This window comes from Labeo rohita, chromosome 14, assembly GCF_022985175.1.
Source record: "Labeo rohita strain BAU-BD-2019 chromosome 14, IGBB_LRoh.1.0, whole genome shotgun sequence".
Lineage (NCBI taxonomy): Eukaryota > Metazoa > Chordata > Actinopteri > Cypriniformes > Cyprinidae > Labeo > Labeo rohita.
Genome location: NC_066882.1, coordinates 31,652,816 through 31,671,090, shown reverse-complemented (window position 1 = coordinate 31,671,090; position 18,275 = coordinate 31,652,816). Strand labels below are relative to the sequence as shown.

The window sequence follows — 18,275 nt, the reverse complement described above, 5'->3', positions numbered from 1 at the left end:
GTGATTAGGAACACGCTACATAGGCAACAGCTCATCCTGCAATGTCAAGAGCTCTTGAACCAAACGAACACACTCTGTGATGAGAAAAAGACTATTTACTTAACATCCTTGCGAGAGAATGAACTCATAATGACACCATGAAGCATTGTGAATGACACTGAATCAAACAGCAGTTTAATATAAATCTATTCACTGTAAGTAGGCATTTGAAGCTAGCTAATTTTCTAATAATTGCTGAAGCTTTTATCACAGTATACGGTATTATCAAGATTACATTATATATTGAAATAAGATTTTTTTTAAAGCGTTCTTACACTATAACAAGTATTTTTTTATAACAAAAATAACTGTATTCATTCTTTGTGTATTGCTTTTTAATATGTAAATGTTCAAAGTAAACGAAAGTTTCAAACTGTTTAAAATGCAAAAGAATTAGGTAAGTGTAGGTAACACTTCTCAAAAGTTCTCATTAATAATCATTAGTTAACGCATTAACACTAACAAAGAGAAATAGCTACATTTGTTACGTAAGTTACTATGTTAACGTTAGATGAAAATACAACTGAACTTTGTTGTTAGATCAGGTCCGTTAAATAATACATGAGTTATTTAAGAAATGAACTAAGAATTTAACATTAATTAATGCTTTATAAGTCAGTTCAAGTTAACTAGTTAATTAATCAAGCCTTATCATAAAGTGTTACCAAACAACAGGGCTGTAAAGAACCAAAACATTTTCAGTCATTATCTAGGGCATGTTGTAGTTCAGATTACAATGAAAACATTTTGAAGATTGAAAATAAATAGCCTTTAAGTCTTCAAGCATTAAGTACATGAAAACAACATGTTCATCATGCATGTTCATTATATTACTGTATCAGCACATGTCTAACTGATTATGAGTAAACACATTATATTTGGAAAACATTATATTTCACTGACCAATCACTTCTGAGCTCTTTTGTTGTGGTTCTCAATCGATGGTAACAGCTGCTGCTTCCAAATTTGCCTATTTTTTATTGTCTATTTTAGGAGAAAAAATATATACTTTTAATTGTGTTGCAGAATAGTAGTCAGGTTTTAGACATACTACCAAGTCAAAATTGCATATTGTATAGCTACATGAATCTCATCAATGTGCCTAGTTTTTAACACTTCTTATTCGTGTTTGTAGTTCTGAACCGAATCCTCCTTAAAAAGCACAATAGGTTGTGGGCAGTACTGGCTGTGAGCATGTAAGAAATACTGCTGCTACACTTTTAACATATATGAATGACCCCCATATATAGCATACATGAATCAGATCTATACAGGTGGAGCTGGGGAAGGTGGAGGGTTTCTGAAGTGTCCTGCAACTGCCACAGCAAGCACTAGCCAAGTATTTGAATGTTAAGCAGCAAGCTCATTGGCTGCTGATACTGAAGAAACCAATCAGCTGTTCCATGTGATAATGATGTCAATATGCCAGATTGAGTTAGACCTAGGACGGTGCCATCTAGAGTTTCATGACAGAACTTCAGGTTTAGTGGACTGGAATTAAAAGGTCTAGAGATGCATTTCCTAAAAGTTGAACTTATTTTACCTTATCTGCTGCATTTTTGGAAAGCCATGCACAAGACACTGTCCATCTAGTGTGTGTTTACAGAGAAAAATGATGGAGCAGCACAGTGGAATGGAACTGAACAGCCCCTAATTCTAAATTCTTTACTATTTAGGACAGATAGTATGCAGTGCAGAAAAGCAAATGATTTCTCTGACTGGCCGAAATCCGTTACTGTAAAATCTTTCAAAAAGTAGTTTCAACTTAATATAATTTGTTATTTTAGTTTAGTCAACTTGAAATTTTAAGTTACTTAAAGTTAATTTAAGTGACAACTGGAATATTTTAGTTGACTAAACTAAAAATTTTAAGTCAGTGGCGTAACAAATTATTTTAAGTTTTACAGTGTGAGCAATGTAGTTTCTCTCACTTTTTTTAATGAAGTTAAAATCACACTGACTTGTGACTTCTATGAAAGCATACATCATCACTGCGTTCATGCTAGCTTTAAGCATTAAGCTTATCTGCCTTAGATGTTGCATATAATGTTGGTGCCTTGCTACCAGAACAGTCTTCATGTCAGGAGCTCTCCTATGGCTCACTAAAATACTGTTTAGGTGACAGCTCTCAGGTTAAGGAACACAGCTAATTTGTCCTTAAAGAAAGACAGACAAATCTCTAAAACGGGAGCCTGCATTAACACTTGGACTGTGTTAGTTGGCACCAGAAACTGCCTGAAGCATTTGAGACGGAAAGAAACAGTTGAGCTGTTATGCTCCTGTTGAATTAAATGTCAGCTTGCGGATGCTGATTGTACTGAATATCTGTGGCCTGTGCGTTTAAGAATAAACCTGTCTCCAGTACTGTGTCAGAGGCATCTCTGTCCCAGAACAGGCAGTTCATTCTGCTGTGGATGTCCTAGCATTGTACTGAGGTCTCTTTACATTCTGGACCTTAGTCAGGGTGGACACTGTATTTGTCTCACACACACACACCCACACACACACACACACCTCTATACGTGCTTCTCTAATTCTAAAATATTCAAATATTCTGCTGCTGGTATTATCCCACAGGAAAGACTGATCACAAAACAGATCCTCTATAAAAGTTGTTTCTTCTACAGCAATGAGATTAACTGGAAACAGACTAGGATTTTCTCTTGAGAAAAAGTGTCCATCATTTCAAACGTCTCCTCTAGTTGAAGAGTTTCAAACCCGACGCCTCACACTGTGCTCAGATCTGCCAACATACCTGTGATCAAAAGCCTCAATATGAACTTAAATATTAAAACATCTTCAATTTCTTTCAAGACCAAATGATCTGAGCTGCCCTCCATTCTTTTTATAGCTCCATTTTCACCTTAAGAAAAGTCACAGGCCATAAAGCACAAACTCTTTATCCTATCAAAGATGATTATGGCACTCCGGCAACTAGTAAACACCACGAGGGTTCAGAATCACACACAACAAGACAGATTTGTCTAACACCAGCTCACAGCTGCTCCAGTGACAGATCAGCACTATCTATAGCCTGTACTGGGGATTTGTTAACATTGATAGCACAAATCACAAAGAAATAATCACCTGGGAGAAGTCACTATAACTGCGTCCCAAATGACGCACTATACACTATGCATTATGCATTCAACCGTGTAGTGTATGAATTCTATAAGTTTATCTTGTCACTCATAAATGGCTCCTTCTCCTTTGCTACATAACTAGAGCTGTGACATTTGAGTGCATGAAGTGTTCAACATTCCACACTTTGGTTTTTTTTTTCGGTTAAGTGCATCATCCGAATATTTAAAGTGCACTTTTTATTTTTCCAATTTTCAGTGTGAACACACTACTTGTACTATTTATTACCACAAACCATTACAGAATAATGCATACGTATGTGATTTGGGATGCACCTAATGAAATTATTGTGTGATAAACAGTACTTCTGTTCTGGTGTTACTATTATTGCAGTGATGACCATATTTGTCCAGTGAGCTCTTCAGGTTTGAAGAGCAAACAGTTTCGCTCGACACACACGTAGATTCACACTCACACTCATATGATGTTAACTCAGAATTAGATTTGCATTTTGGTTAATTAATTCTTGCATCAGTTGCTGTTTCTTTTCATCTGAAATAGCAACAAAAAAAAAAAAAACTATTTTGGCATTCAAGGCAATTCAATTATAAACCTGTTTTTCATTACATGACAGAAAATATGTGTATTAAAAAAGAAAATTAACACTAACAAAATGTTTTTAGTTTTATCTTAAGTTAAAAGTACTTATAGCTAATTATAGCTTATAGCATATTACAGTACAAATATTAAAGGTTGTTTAGCTTTTGTTTGTGGTGAAGAAAATGTATATTAAATAAAAAATATATATATATTAACAATATTAAATGAATATTTAAAACTAAAATAATAATTAAAATTAAAAGTTAAGGTTTAAACCATAAATATAGTTTGATGGCAAAAGCAAATGCATTTGTCTTTGACAATACAAAATTTTCAGTGTGAACTCAGGGCAGTCCTCTTGGACATCAGCTGGTCAATATTACTACATTAATTGTATGAAATAATAGTTAAAAGCATACGCTAAATAATAGTTAAAAAAAAAAAAAATTTTTTGAAAAAAAGGGACAATTAAAAACACTTTGTAAAAAAAAAAAAAAAAACAGTTGTTTCAACTTAAAATAAAAACAATTTTTTTTAGTTTAGTTGAAATATTCAACTTTTTAACATAAAGAAAACATGTATATAAATTTTTAAGGCAGCGGGGTTTTTTTACATTGGCCATCTTTATAAAAACATTGGAAAGCAGTGAAATTTGCAAGAGCTTGTATTTCCTGTCTCACGCATTCACTTCAGTATGAATGGAAGTCAATGGAACAAATAGTGTGAGCGACCCTTGACCCTGAACACCTTGATCAGCTGGTTCATGTATGATTGATTGGGGCTGGAGCTGAACTCTTTTGAACTCTGGAGCTAAGTTTTTTTTGAAAATAAAGTCTCTCTTTATTTTCAACAGTCAATTAAATTGTCTCTAACAGTTATGAATAATTCTGTAACAGATGGAGATGATCTATATCTATCAGCCCCTCTAGAATAGGGGTTGGCAATATACCAGTAGACAGGATGAACTGCTAGACATTTAACACCAGTAGAAAATCAGGATTATTGTCTTTATAGCAATGATGCTCATGTGATGTTGAAGTGCTTTGTCAGCAGTAAGGTTACTCCATTGCATTTTTTTTTTTTTTTTTAAATCTTGCCATTTAAAATGCGTTTGCCTGAATAACTTGTGTAGCTTTAAATGAGCGTACAATTAATTTATACAGCGAAGATGGTGCAGTGCATATATATATATATATATATATATAAATGTGTGCATTTGTCTGTCACTTGTGATCAGATTCTTACTTCTCATTTTATTATTAACTTCAATAAGCTTGAGAACCTTAAATGTACATTTTACTGTGCATTAGTTTTACTTTCTGTAACAACATTATTTCCAGCAACATTTATGATATAGACTGTTATTGTGCAATAAAAGTACTCATATTGTGACATTAGACGTCGGTCATCTCGCCCACCCTTACACTAGAGCATCGATTCTAATGTAGACAATAAATAAACATGAATGTCTGAAGAGAAAAGCTGTTGTTGTGTTTCACTACTGAGTCAAAGCTGTGAATATGGTGTGCTGTGGATCTGAAAGCTGGAGGCAGGCGGACAGGAAGGGTTGAATTAACCATCTGTTCTCATATACCTCTCATTATTCCTCTGCTGACACTCGCTGCCTCCTTCAGAGAGGAGCTTTCACTGACTCTACACATAACATGCATCTTAAAACACTTCATATGCTTTAGCACAACTCAATTATTCCATTGTTCTTCAGACGGCCGATAAAACCAGCTGCTTATGTGTTCGAGAACTAAAAGGTCCTTTTTTTCCTCACAAATTTCCTGTTATTTGCTATATTATGTAAGTGGAAATGGCAATAGGTAGTTGTAGTGTTTTTATATAATTACGTTCTTATTCATAAAAAAAGAGAAAAAATGTAAATTGAGGGAAATTTTAGATTTGAAAATAACTGACATGAAATTTTGACAAATCCCATTTTCAATGCTATGATGCGAAATCTATATATATACAGTGGGTACGGAAAGTATTCAGACCCCCTTAAATTTTTCACTCTTTGTTATATTGCAGCCATTTGCTAAAATCATTTAAGTTCATTTTTTTTCCTCATTAATGTACACACAGCACCCCATATTGACAGAAAAACACAGAATTGTTGACATTTTTGCAGATTTATTAAAAAAGAAAAACTGAAATATCACATGGTCCTAAGTATTCAGACCCTTTGCTGTGACACTCGTATATTTAACTCAGGTGCTGTCCATTTCTTCTGATCATCCTTGAGATGGTTCTACACCTTCATTTGAGTCCAGCTGTGTTTGATTATACTGATTGGACTTGATTAGAAAAGTCACACACCTGTCTATATAAGACCTTACAGCTCACAGTGCATGTCAGAGCAAATGAGAATCATGAGGTCAAAGGAACTGCCTGAAGAGCTCAGAGACAGAATTGTGGCAAGGCACAGATCTGGCCAAGGTTACAAAAAAATTTCTGCTGCACTTAAGGTTCCTAAGAGCACAGTGGCCTCCATAATCCTTAAATGGAAGACGTTTGGGATGACCAGAACCCTTCCTAGAGCTGGCCGTCCGGCCAAACTGAGCTATCGGGGGGAGAAGAGCCTTGGTGAGAGAGGTAAAGAAGAACCCAAAGATTACTGTGGCTGAGCTCCAGAGATGCAGTCGGAGATGAGAGAAAGTTGTAGAAAGTCAACCATCACTGCAGCCCTCCACCAGTCGGGGCTTTATGGCAGAGTGGCCCGACGGAAGCCTCTCCTCAGTGCAAGACACATGAAAGCCCGCATGGAGTTTGCTAAAAAACACCTGAAGGACTCCAAGATGGTGAGAAATAAGATTCTCTGGTCTGATGAGACCAAGGTAGAACTTTTTGGCTTTAATTCCTAGTGGTATGTGTGGAGAAAACCAGGCACTGCTCATCACCTGTCCAATACAGTCCCAACAGTGAAGCATGGTGGTGGCAGCATCATGCCGTGGGGGTGTTTTTTCAGCTGCAGGGACAGAACGACTGGTTGCAATCGAGGGAAAGATGAATGCGGCCAAGTACAGGGATATCCTGGATGAAAACCTTCTCCAGGGTGCTCAGGACCTCAGACTGGGCCGAAGGTTTACCTTCCAACAAGACAATGACCCTAAGCACACAGCTAAAATAACGAAGGAGTGGCTTCACAACAACTCAGTGACTGTTCTTGAATGGCCCAGCCAGAGCCCTGACTTAAACCCAATTGAGCATTTCTGGAGAGACCTAAAAATGGCTGTCCACCAACGTTTACCATCCAGCCTGACAGAACTGGAGAGGATCTGCAAGGAGGAATGGCAGAGGATCCCCAAATCCAGGTGTGAAAAACTTGTTGCATCTTTCCCAAAAAGAGTCATGGCTGTATTAGATCAAAAGGGTGCTTCTACTAAATACTGAGCAAAGGGTCTGAATACTTAGGACCATGTGATATTTCAGTTTTTCTTTTTTAATAAATCTGCAAAAATGTCAACAATTCTGTGTTTTTCTGTCAATATGGGGTGCTGTTTGAGGCACATTAATGAGGAAAAAAAAATGAACTTAAATGATTTTAGCAAATGGCTGCAATATAACAAAGAGTGAAAAATTTAAGGGGGTCTGAATACTTTCCGTACCCACTGTAGATTATGTATATATATACACATATACATACATGCAGCTTGGAAATGTGCTTAACCCTTTAATTGTCACTCCCTATCTTGAACATACACATGAAAATGCAAAAGTTAAATTTTTATCATTCATAAACGAAAACATTTTGTAATATGATTTTGATGTACAATTTTTATGGTAATGCAATGTCTGATTTTAAAATGGTTTTCAAAGGATGAATTTTAAGATTTTAAGTTTTCATATACTTTTTTAAGATTTCTATTGCATGACAGGGAAAAAGGCAAAGAAGAAAGTCTCTGTGACAAAGGTCAGAATTTAGATCAGGTGTAAGGTCAGGTGTAGATTTTTGAGGTGCACTCTTGTCATAAAGTAATCTATTACTTTCCCTACATAATTTGTAACACAAAAGAATGGTAATGGAATCTATTTAGAAGTCTTAGACCTTTCCAACAATATATAGTTTGTCATGATTAGATTAGGATTTGTTTGTAATATGGTGAAGTAAACTTAGGCGTACCACAGAGGGGACGGTGACAGTTAACTGTCATGAAAAACAGCATGCATGGTTATTATAAAAAATATTTCTATAATATAAAATAGATTATTTTAGGTTATATATAGCATGTTACACTGCTGACATGTCATATCAATTCATCCCTGGAAAACAGAGCACCTAATTGCAATCTCTCTGATATACAGACTGCATAATTATAATTCTTTCAAAGTTTATCTATGACATTATTGATAAAACATTGTGTATAAAGATTCTGACAAGCAGTTAAAGAGAAGTTAAGAAACTGACACACGCACTAACAAATGATTTAGATTCACCAGCGAACGCAACAGATAAGATGCGAACTGACCAAAAGAGTTTGTACAGAAACGATTAGACCTTGATAAATGGTGCCAGCGCCCAGATCTTTATTTGTCTGTTTAGTTGTTGTGCAAATCAGATTGTTCTTCTCATCTCCTATAAAAAGCCTCCAGCTTCACAGAGATCGCTGCTCAACAGATTTCTCCGGCTGAAGCGACACCTTTGGGGGCCGACGCACTCGTATCGAGCAGATTGGGTGATTTCAGCCGATTGGTTGTCTTCCCCTCGCTCTCTCTGCTGAGGAGATCCAGTGAGGTGTTAAAAGTTGATTAGGTGTCTAAAGGTCATATAGCCGAAGCTGTCACTATCCCAGAGGACTGCAGTCACGGACTTAATGAGCCAAATCCTGCTGTATTTACTTAATGGAGGCCCGGCACATTGGTCATTCGGGCCTACAGACGAACCGCTGTAGCGACAAATGCACTAATTGACAAAAAAAAAGATTATTGACAGAAAACAGCTAGTACGGCACGTACCAGATAGATCGAACCTGTCGTGATATCAGCGCTTACAACAACATCTGTGTGATAAAAGGTCAGCTATACCCGGAATGCACTTATCATACATCCCATATTATATTATACACATATTATACATCCTTATGTTTGTTTGTGTGAATGTAAATAAGCAATGTGGGGCAATTAAACCACAGAGATCACAAGTGTGTTGCACAAGTGTGTTGTGTCCTGTAGCCGTTCAGCCACAGCATGTCACACAACATTGCTCAGGGCCATCAACTCTGGTTTACTGCATTTTTTTTATTTTTTATTTTTTGTCTATATGCCACAAACACGTAAAACAGTTGGAAAACTGCTTTTTATTACGTGTGTTTACTATGTCAAGCATCTGCACTAACAGGGCATAATTTAGGAAGAAATTGTACTGTGATTTTTCAGATTAAAATTGTTACTGTAAAATGCCATGCTGTGCTCATGTGTAAGACTGCACACTTGTGTGATTATATATCAATATACCTATTAAAATAATAATAACAATGTAATGTAATAATAATAACAACAGTGTAATGCATTAAAGCATTTGTCTAAAATGGCCAAACTTATTATATAGGTTTAATATTAAGGTTTTATCATGACAGACACTGATTTAACTGCTGTGACACGCAACATGCCTTTATATTAAAATTAAATGAATAACTTCTCGTAAAGAAACAAGAACATGGTCTTTTTCAATGAAATGCCAATGGATATATATTATATATAGGCCTATTTTGCATTCTTTATAAGAACTTTACCACATTCTTCATTGTTTCAAGCAGACACATTTATTTATATATTCAATTCATAAACTAATATTTATTAGGGCTACTAAAGTGATTCAGTCAAGAGCAGTGAATGATTTCCTGTCCTTTTGTTGCTGGATTAACATCAGTGCCACAGACAATGGCAACTAAATTAGGCTGCTGTCCCTTTAAAGCTGCGTTCACACTAGCAACGATTTTGGATTAAAACCGTAAATACAAACAAAAATGAATGAGAAGAAAAGCCTATTTTTTTCTTTTCTGAACTTTGTCGTTTCGCTGGACATGCCCCATCCTGTCGCTGTCGCTCGTCACCGGAAATTGCCAGCTCTCCATTGAAATGAATGGGATCGTGTCACTTTGTCGCTGCGTGTTGCTTGTAGTGTGAATGGGGCTTAAAACCAAATGCACGGATGCAATGTGATACACGTCCGATAGTCTCCCAACTGTTTACGTTCACTGATGTTCAGACGTAACCGAGTGTGTTTACGTGAATACTTGACAAAATGGACAATTCAACATCATTGTGTGTATTTCTTCGTTCATGAGATGTGAAAGATTACTCATGCGCTGTCTGAGAGCCGCTGCTTCGGAGTCTGTGCTCAGAAAACCGGACCGAACTAAGTTCTCTTTTGTGTCAACAAATGTATCCATATGTTCTTACTCCCGGATATTGACATTTTTTAACGTCTCATGAGACGTGCAGCAAATGTGTGCCAGCTTATGTCCCACCTGATGGATCAACAGGCTGTGATATCGCTCAAATGTACGCATCTAACCTCGTAACCACACAGCAGATTTGTTCTGAATGAATCTCTTCCCAAATCCCTAACATTTTCGTCTCTTTTTTATTTGTTGACAAAAATGTCAGTGGGATTTTTGTCATAGATTTGGTCATTCAAAACGAGTTTATGTTTCATTATCGTCCCGTTTTTATCTGTGAAAAAATTACGTCAACGAAATTAACACTGAACCTTAAGGAAGCACCGCTGCTCTTCCTTTCATTGCCTTTTTCCCCCTATCACACTAAGGGTGTAACGGTAGACAGATGCCACGGTTCGATACGATTTTGGTACAACAGAAAAAAAAAATCTACTATGCTAGGTTTCTTTTCATTTATTTTAAACAAACAGACAGTAGTACAAATTAAAAAAAAAAATTCTACCTGTGAAAATACTACATATTATGTCAAATTAATCTCATGTATAAGATATAAAATCTGCAGTACATAGTACAAAAGTTGATTTTGCTGGTATGAGGAAAGTTGAAGTAATCGTGCTGGTGCACAAAAACATAAGACATATCAGTTCCAGGCTTCAGCATTGCTAATTTGACAGTGCAGTTAGTACTTTATCAAAATAAAACAGTGAACCAAACATCAGTGCGCCCACCTCACTATGTCACCATTAGAATGTGACTGTACAAGTATATCATTTACATAATAAACCGGCGGTTATTAAACAGAGTTGCATTACTGCAGGCCCCTCCTTCTGGATTGAAGGTGAAATGCCTGTATTCGTTGTAAGGCCTCATACACTGAACCTAGATGCCTGTACCGTGACGGTTTGGTACGAATACATGTATCGTTACACCCCTATATCACATATTTCAGTAAAAAACATTTAAAAGCCTAAACACTCAAAATTCAGCCTATGAAAATGCTTTGAAATCAGACATTGCGTTACCATGAAAATGGTACTTTTTTATCATAAAATGGTATGGCTCCTCCCCTAGTTGGTGATGTCCAGTGTCATTACAACATTTACTACAATATTTTGTAATCAAAACTTTTCTAATCTTGTCAAGGTCTAAGTCTCAAGGTGACAATGTTCTTCGGGCGTCAACCAGTGACTGTTTTTGATAAGGGGCCTACACCTCAATTTTTGTGATACCAACTTCAAATTTGGAACATAACTTGTAGCTTTGAGTCTCAGGCCACATTGTGATGGACAATTATGAACAGAGCACGTAGCTTTGACTTCATAGCTATTTTACACTCCAAAATATTTCGTAAAATATTTTTTAGTACTGATTAGTACTTCTATAGCTTTTTTACATTTTAATTTTATTGAAACTATTTTACTTTTTACAATAATCTGCTGATTGTTTGCTCCTTTTTTTATTCCAAAGTGTTTAAAAATTACAAACATTTTAGTTTAGATTTTCATGTCTCTGTTCAAAAAGCTTGGTGACATTTAGGAGTTAATTAAATCATAGCCATTGCAATTTGATAATTGTGATTTCAGTTTTATTTTGATTAATTATGCGGTCCTAGCTACTTGACAAATTCCTAATTAGTGGTGCAGGACTCTTCCTGCAACGTTTGCACTACAGATATGAATTATGTGTGAAATCGTGCAACATGTTGAGAAGTGAGCTGTTTATTTTTTAAGCGACTGAACCTGGCCTTTTAATATGGTGGATGTAAAGAGCTCATAGACTAACATTAAACTCAGACCCAAGACCAAATATCACAGAAACTTGAAGAAGGCTCTTTTGCCACTGGCCATTCACACAAAATGCATTTTGACTTTGAAAAACATGACATGTGGGTAGTGGAATAGGGAAAAAATGCGAGGGTTTAAAACACATTTTTACAAGTTCAACTTGATTAAACTTGAACACCACACGTTCAGAACGCTGTAACGACTTAAAAAAAATGGAATTGAAAAATGCATTCTGTGTAAACGGCCCCTAAGAAACTTAGCCTAGCATCATGTTAACAAATACTCCTTAACATCTGCATTGCAATCCCAGAATCCCTTAGCTTTGTAACAGTCAGTTTTACAAAAGCAAGCATCACTCCTGGTGAAATACAGTAAAAGCACAGTTTTAAACACTGTCATGTTTTTTTTTTTTTTTTTTTTTTTTTTTTGGGTGAAACCCTGGGTATGATCAATTAAACTGAGATGAGACATGTTGATCTAGAGCACACTTTTGTCATTTAGACATGTTTCAATTTTATGTGCAATGCCAGGCTGTATAGATTAGACAATAACTCATTACACTAATTAGGCTCAGATAAATCAGACAGACTCGACAGCAGTATTGAGGGCTGAGGGTGTGAAATCGCTCCTGACCGTCAAACTGATTTTGCACTCGGGTCATCGCTTTTAATATGAGGAGGAATCTGCCTGTCTGCACAGGTTAAGAACACAGAGAGAGAGAGAGAGAAAAAAAAAAAAAAAATAATTATTGTAATGTTCAACTAACATCCATGTTCTCCAGGGATCTTCCTCGTGTCAGGTCTGAAAGCTTGTGACAGTGATGAAATCTGCTCTGAAAAAAACATGTCAATTTCTTCGTCAAGCGTACCGGTCAGCTCTGTTCATAATTGTCCATCAGGATGTGGCCTGAGACTGGAATCTATCATCTTGTCTCAAGAGACAAAGGCTCTTCATTAATCTGGTGCTTTTTTCTGCAGTGACTTTTGATCTGGCAGAACCCTTGACTAATTCAGCCTTTTGTTATGTATCTGCTTGACTGCTGCATTATGGTCCAAAAGTACATTCTCATCCTGTCTTGGTCAATCTTTACCTTTCATCTTTTTAGCTGCTCCATTGCTGAAAGCATTTTAGAACCCATTTCAGAACAGAAAATTAGTACTGGAAATAGCAGGAGGAAGAGGCAAAAATAAAGCAATTTCTGTGATCTGCTGTCTTTGGCCAGCAGAAATAAGTAAATGCAAAAAAGTTTTGGTGGTAGCAATCCTCAGTACTCAAGAGTGCAATAGACTTCCCATCAAACAGATGTGCCATTAAAATGAATATGTACATGCACTTGCACTGCATCATAAGTTGCGACACATTTTGCAGCACAAGGAATGAAACTATTATGTGAATAATACAATGACTTTCAAATTTTAATATGACAACTAGCACAATAACCTGAATATCAAGTATTTATATTTTTTGACAAATCACTAGTTTTCGCAGTTTCATAAATACAAAATAAATAAATAAATAATTGATCACAATGGAAAGTGCTGGAATGAAACTAGAACTACTATCTGTCAACCCTCTATATACACTCTGGCAATAGAATCACCATTGACTACTAATTTTTGCGTACTTGCCGAGCCTATATAAATGTGGCACATTCCAAGTCAAACCAGCTTCTCTTCATTTAAAAGCATAAAAACTTCAAGAAACATCAGTCATTCAAGCATAGTTTATGATAAAACCTTAGTAATTACAATCAAAGTGTGGTGACTATGTATGAATGAAAATGCAGGAATGTATGTTTGTCATAAATTATGGACTGGTTGTGGTACTTGAGTAGTATTGCTCATTCAATAGCTACGTTTACATGGACAACTTTTGTTTCAGTCAAAATTAAATAATTCTGATTGATGAATCTAAACATAGTGTTTATATGAATGTTAATGGGGTCATTGGAGGCCCATTTTCCACAAGCTGATGAGAAGTCTAGGTCATCCTTTGGTTAAAATTTCTCAGTGGTAGTGTAAAAAACACCCTTTTAACCTTGTCAAAATCAGCCTGTTTCAGAGCGAGCAATTCTATTGAATGTTCCTTTAAATGCTAATGAGCTCTGATCAGTTTAGTAAACCTCAAATTTTAAGGCTGCACAAACGACTTTTATTAAGTAGTTTTTTGTTTTTTTGTTTTTTTTAACAGTGTAGGTGAAGCTGCATCACAAATTATTTGTGTGAACATAGATACATTTATGTAGGTCGCCGGGCGCATTACCTTCTAAAACGAAAGTAACGTTAATCCTCTGCGTCTTCAGCGGCTCAGATGTGGGGAGTAAATGACGACTGCTATGATCATTATTACATCCAACAACAGAACACCTCAATCGCTCCATCGGAGACATGGTTGTCTTCCCCTGCACCGGAGTCGACGCAATGGCGGTCGGAATTACAGCTCAGTCAGGGCGGGTCTAAGGTAAGACGCTCATGTCAATCAACTATCGTGGGTGCGGCCTTGGTCTGTGTGATGTCACACCGGCAAGAAGCTGAGAATGGCTTGATTTGAAAAAGGGGATATTTCAGAAAAAAGATTACAAAAATACCACTGGGTGGATTTTTATCATATAGGGTGGATGTGTACACACACTGCCAACACACATTAATGTTCAAACAACATGTAAAAGTGAGTTTTGCATCTGATGACCCCTTTTAAATACAGTTATCAGGTTGATGCGTGCATTTATGTCTCTATATCTTTACATGCAAGTATTAATAACTTGATGTAATTACATATTTAACATAAAAAAGCTAAGTGTTCAGCCCTGCTTAACTACTTACGATGCTTCTATATTTAATAACTAAAGAAGAAACACAGATAAGGAGAGTTGAAGAGACCGCTGATTGTCATGAAAGCTAAATAAAATGTGTTATCTCTTATGAAAAAAAAACAGTAATTAATGCTTAATCCCGACATTTGCAATCTGTGGTTCTTTCAATCAGAGCTGTGTACTGATTAACACACATATTAGAGTTGCTAATTAAAGAAATAGCCATTTTAATAAACCCTGGTGAAAACCCCACGTGTGCTTGAGTCGCTCTGTCTGCAGCCTGCCAATTAGAGGGAATTTTATTGGAGCTCGCCGCATCTGAAGTGTGACTGGAATAACAACAATTCTCCAAATGGCATATTTCATCCTGCTCTCCGCCGCGCGGCACGGGGTCCAGAACGCAGCCGCGGAAATTTTGGTGCAAGGAGGCTCCCTGGCAACGCTGGAGCCAGAAAAGGCAAAGGAGAGCGAGAGAGCGGATGAGTGACACGCTCTCTCATATCTGCACTCCAGGGAAATAACCCCGTAATCCAGCGTGCGCTATTACATTGACAGGCAATAGGCTTCATCCTGCAAGGATATGAAAGCCCCCCCTTATGATTCAAATAGCAGGAAAAAAGTAACAAACCCGGAGTGACGCACTACCTGCCGCTGGTGCGGCTGACGGAGCTCGTCGGTGAAAGTCAACGGCTACATGAGTGATCTTAAAGCGGCGTGGCACGTGAGCTGAAGGAGCTCAGAGGACGTCTGTCGCCTCGGCGTTTACCTGCTGCCGCTGACACGGCCCTCGCAACCTTTTGTTTCTTCCGCGGCGCACTTCTAACGCTCCGCTCCTGGCTTTCCTCATTATCTTTTGAACTTTTCGCAAGTGACAAGGAGAAACAGGAAAGGTATGGCTGCTACGTGGGCGGCTCTGCCAGTCTGTCTCCAACAGGCCACCCAAACATCCACATGTTCAAAATCAGCTTAACATGAAACTAGTGAGGAATGCAAAGCTTTTGCTGTTGAGTTTTGAAATCTTTTTTGCTCACAAACAAAAATTGTGTCATTTCTGTTAGTCTACTTGTCAAAACAATACCCGAGTTAATCGAGTACTCAGGGTTTATGTTACCGATTTCATGAAAAAAAAGACATGAAAAAGAATAGTTTGTGTCAAAACGCAACATTGTAACCATAATATGTCGAAAAATATGTGCATGTACTAAAAGGTCTGTACTCATGTCATTTAGATCTTCACTCAACCGTTTCAAAACAGTTTTTAACAGAAAAACCACAGTCTCTCCCACTGACACGTCTTTGGTCGTGGAACAGTCATGGCTCACTGGTTTGCATTAAGCAAAACAAGCGCTTCAACAAGGATACCCCTAGTAAAAAAGTAATGGGTTTAAAATGAATTTATTTTATACTAAGTATAGTTCAAGTCTATTAACATAATTACTGACATATTGCTCTAGACTTACTGATATAAAAATTGTAATTGAACTTTATTTGGAGTACTACTGCACATTTCTTAATATTAAGCCTAAAATGTGTTTTAATGTCACTGTGGATGAGGACTGTATGATCTTTAAATAATATTGGTCTTTAAATACAAAATATTTAAAGTGTTAATAATATCGGCCTTTAAATGCAAGTTATTTGAAGTGTACCTAAAGTATACTTGCAATAATACCACTTTAGCCACTTTAATTAAATACACTTAAGTATATCTTTAGTTGGTCTAGTCAGTACTATTTCTGCATAATTAAACTGCATTAAGTACAAGATTAGTTGTCCCAATTTAGCAGACTTTAAATAAACCAGTTTAGTATATTAAAAGTACAACTGCAGGGTATTTTTATTAAGTACATAATTTGCAGATGTATTTGAAATATACTTAGCATGAAATAAATGTATTTTAAACACATTTTAGTATATTTATTTTTCACTAAAGACTAGTTCTTTGACTTGTGGTGTTGCCAACCAAAGAAAAAATCCACTTCAACTCTTTGTACTGGTGGTAGGGACAGCAAGCCAAATTTAGATTTAGGCCATCCAAAACACCTCTGATTGGCCACTGCATGCAAGAAAGCTGCAAAAAACACATTGTAAAAGGAAACCTTTGATGCTCTTCAGAGCACAAACACAAATGCGCATTTCCAGTTTCACCAATGCTATTATTACAGCTTCAACTGAGGGAGCCCTTGCTTGTTTTTATTTTAGCACGCTCTAGCACCCGCATAAAATCAGGCTTGTTCATTAAATGGCACGCTCGAGTACTCTACAGCTTCCAACAGCGACGACTAGTAGTTGAAGTAGTCGACTGCTGATCTATGCAACCTCTGGTGTTAAGGTGTGGGGCAAGACGTTTTACTGGGATGACATTAAAATGCTATACGTGTTATTGTACTTGTTTGACTAATGTGATAGAAGTTAAAGTTTAAGCTGGTAGAAATTGTCATTTTTGCAAAGATATACGCCTGATGTTGTAACCCACAGTGATTACCTTGATAATGCAAAACCATTCATTAATCCACTGCTAAACAATGATTTGAACAACTTTACACCTCAAATAACACATTTCTGCACAGAAACATCAAGTATTTGAAAACAAAATGCTTTAACATAAATGTGAGCTTCACATTTCTGCTTCTCAACCCCTTACCATTGGCTCCCATTGTAAGTGCATTTCTGTAAACACCATTTTTATTTGTTTTTACAAATGGCGAGTCAAAATTATTTTCTGCGGTAATTGATAGCGTGTCACAGACGTTGCCGGGAGAGTTTAATTTGTTTTGAACCCCGAGCATTCCTTTAAGAAACGTGTTTTTAAAATGTCAGGCTGACGCATTACGCATTGTGGCGCATATCCTGCGCTGACATTAATTAACTGCACTTAGCGATGAGGGAAACCAGGCCTTTGCATGTTATGTTGTGTGAAACAACCCACTCACAACACTGGCTTTTCATTCGGGTCCAAGGGTGGCCATTTCTTCATCCAACTCCAGTTAAATCACTCAATGGAAAAGGGCGCTCGGTGCACGAAATGTGCTGCTAAGCTGTCCCTGCACAGTTTGATATTATATTAGCATTACAAAGGTTTTCCCACCATCTGTGACACACGGCCAGGGGGAGGGGGAAGATCGCTCGCTTTTCATAGGCAGAAAATTGTTGTTTCCTCAAGAATGTGACACGGGATTGATAGAACGGGGAGAGCTGTCTTTACACGACAGAGGTGCCGGTTACAGCGGCGTGCAACTATTGCAACATCATTTAATTCCCAGAAAGCAACCAGGGGGCAGACAATCAGGCCGAGCTGGCACACGTAAAATCACTGAAGACAATTAACAATTGAAAAACGCCATTTCTCACATAGCGTGAGTATGCGTGCGTTACGGATGGGGAGGTGAGCTCTACTTGGCGCCGCTTCTCCATGCAGAAGAATAGACTTGGCACCTCCGAATGCATCTCCACTACGGCCCGTTGTCACTAGCCTCTGGTTTCCTGCCAATCGCCTACTTGTCGGAGCGAGATTTGCCACAAAGAAGCTGGCAGGCCTGGGAAACACTGCTG

The 18,275-nt window shown here is 37.2% G+C and overlaps 1 protein-coding gene across 1 annotated transcript in view; it reads right to left on the bottom strand.

The window, feature by feature from the left end:
* Positions 1-18,275, bottom strand: part of nexmifb (neurite extension and migration factor b) — a 74,121-nt gene that overhangs the window by 21,179 nt on the left and 34,667 nt on the right.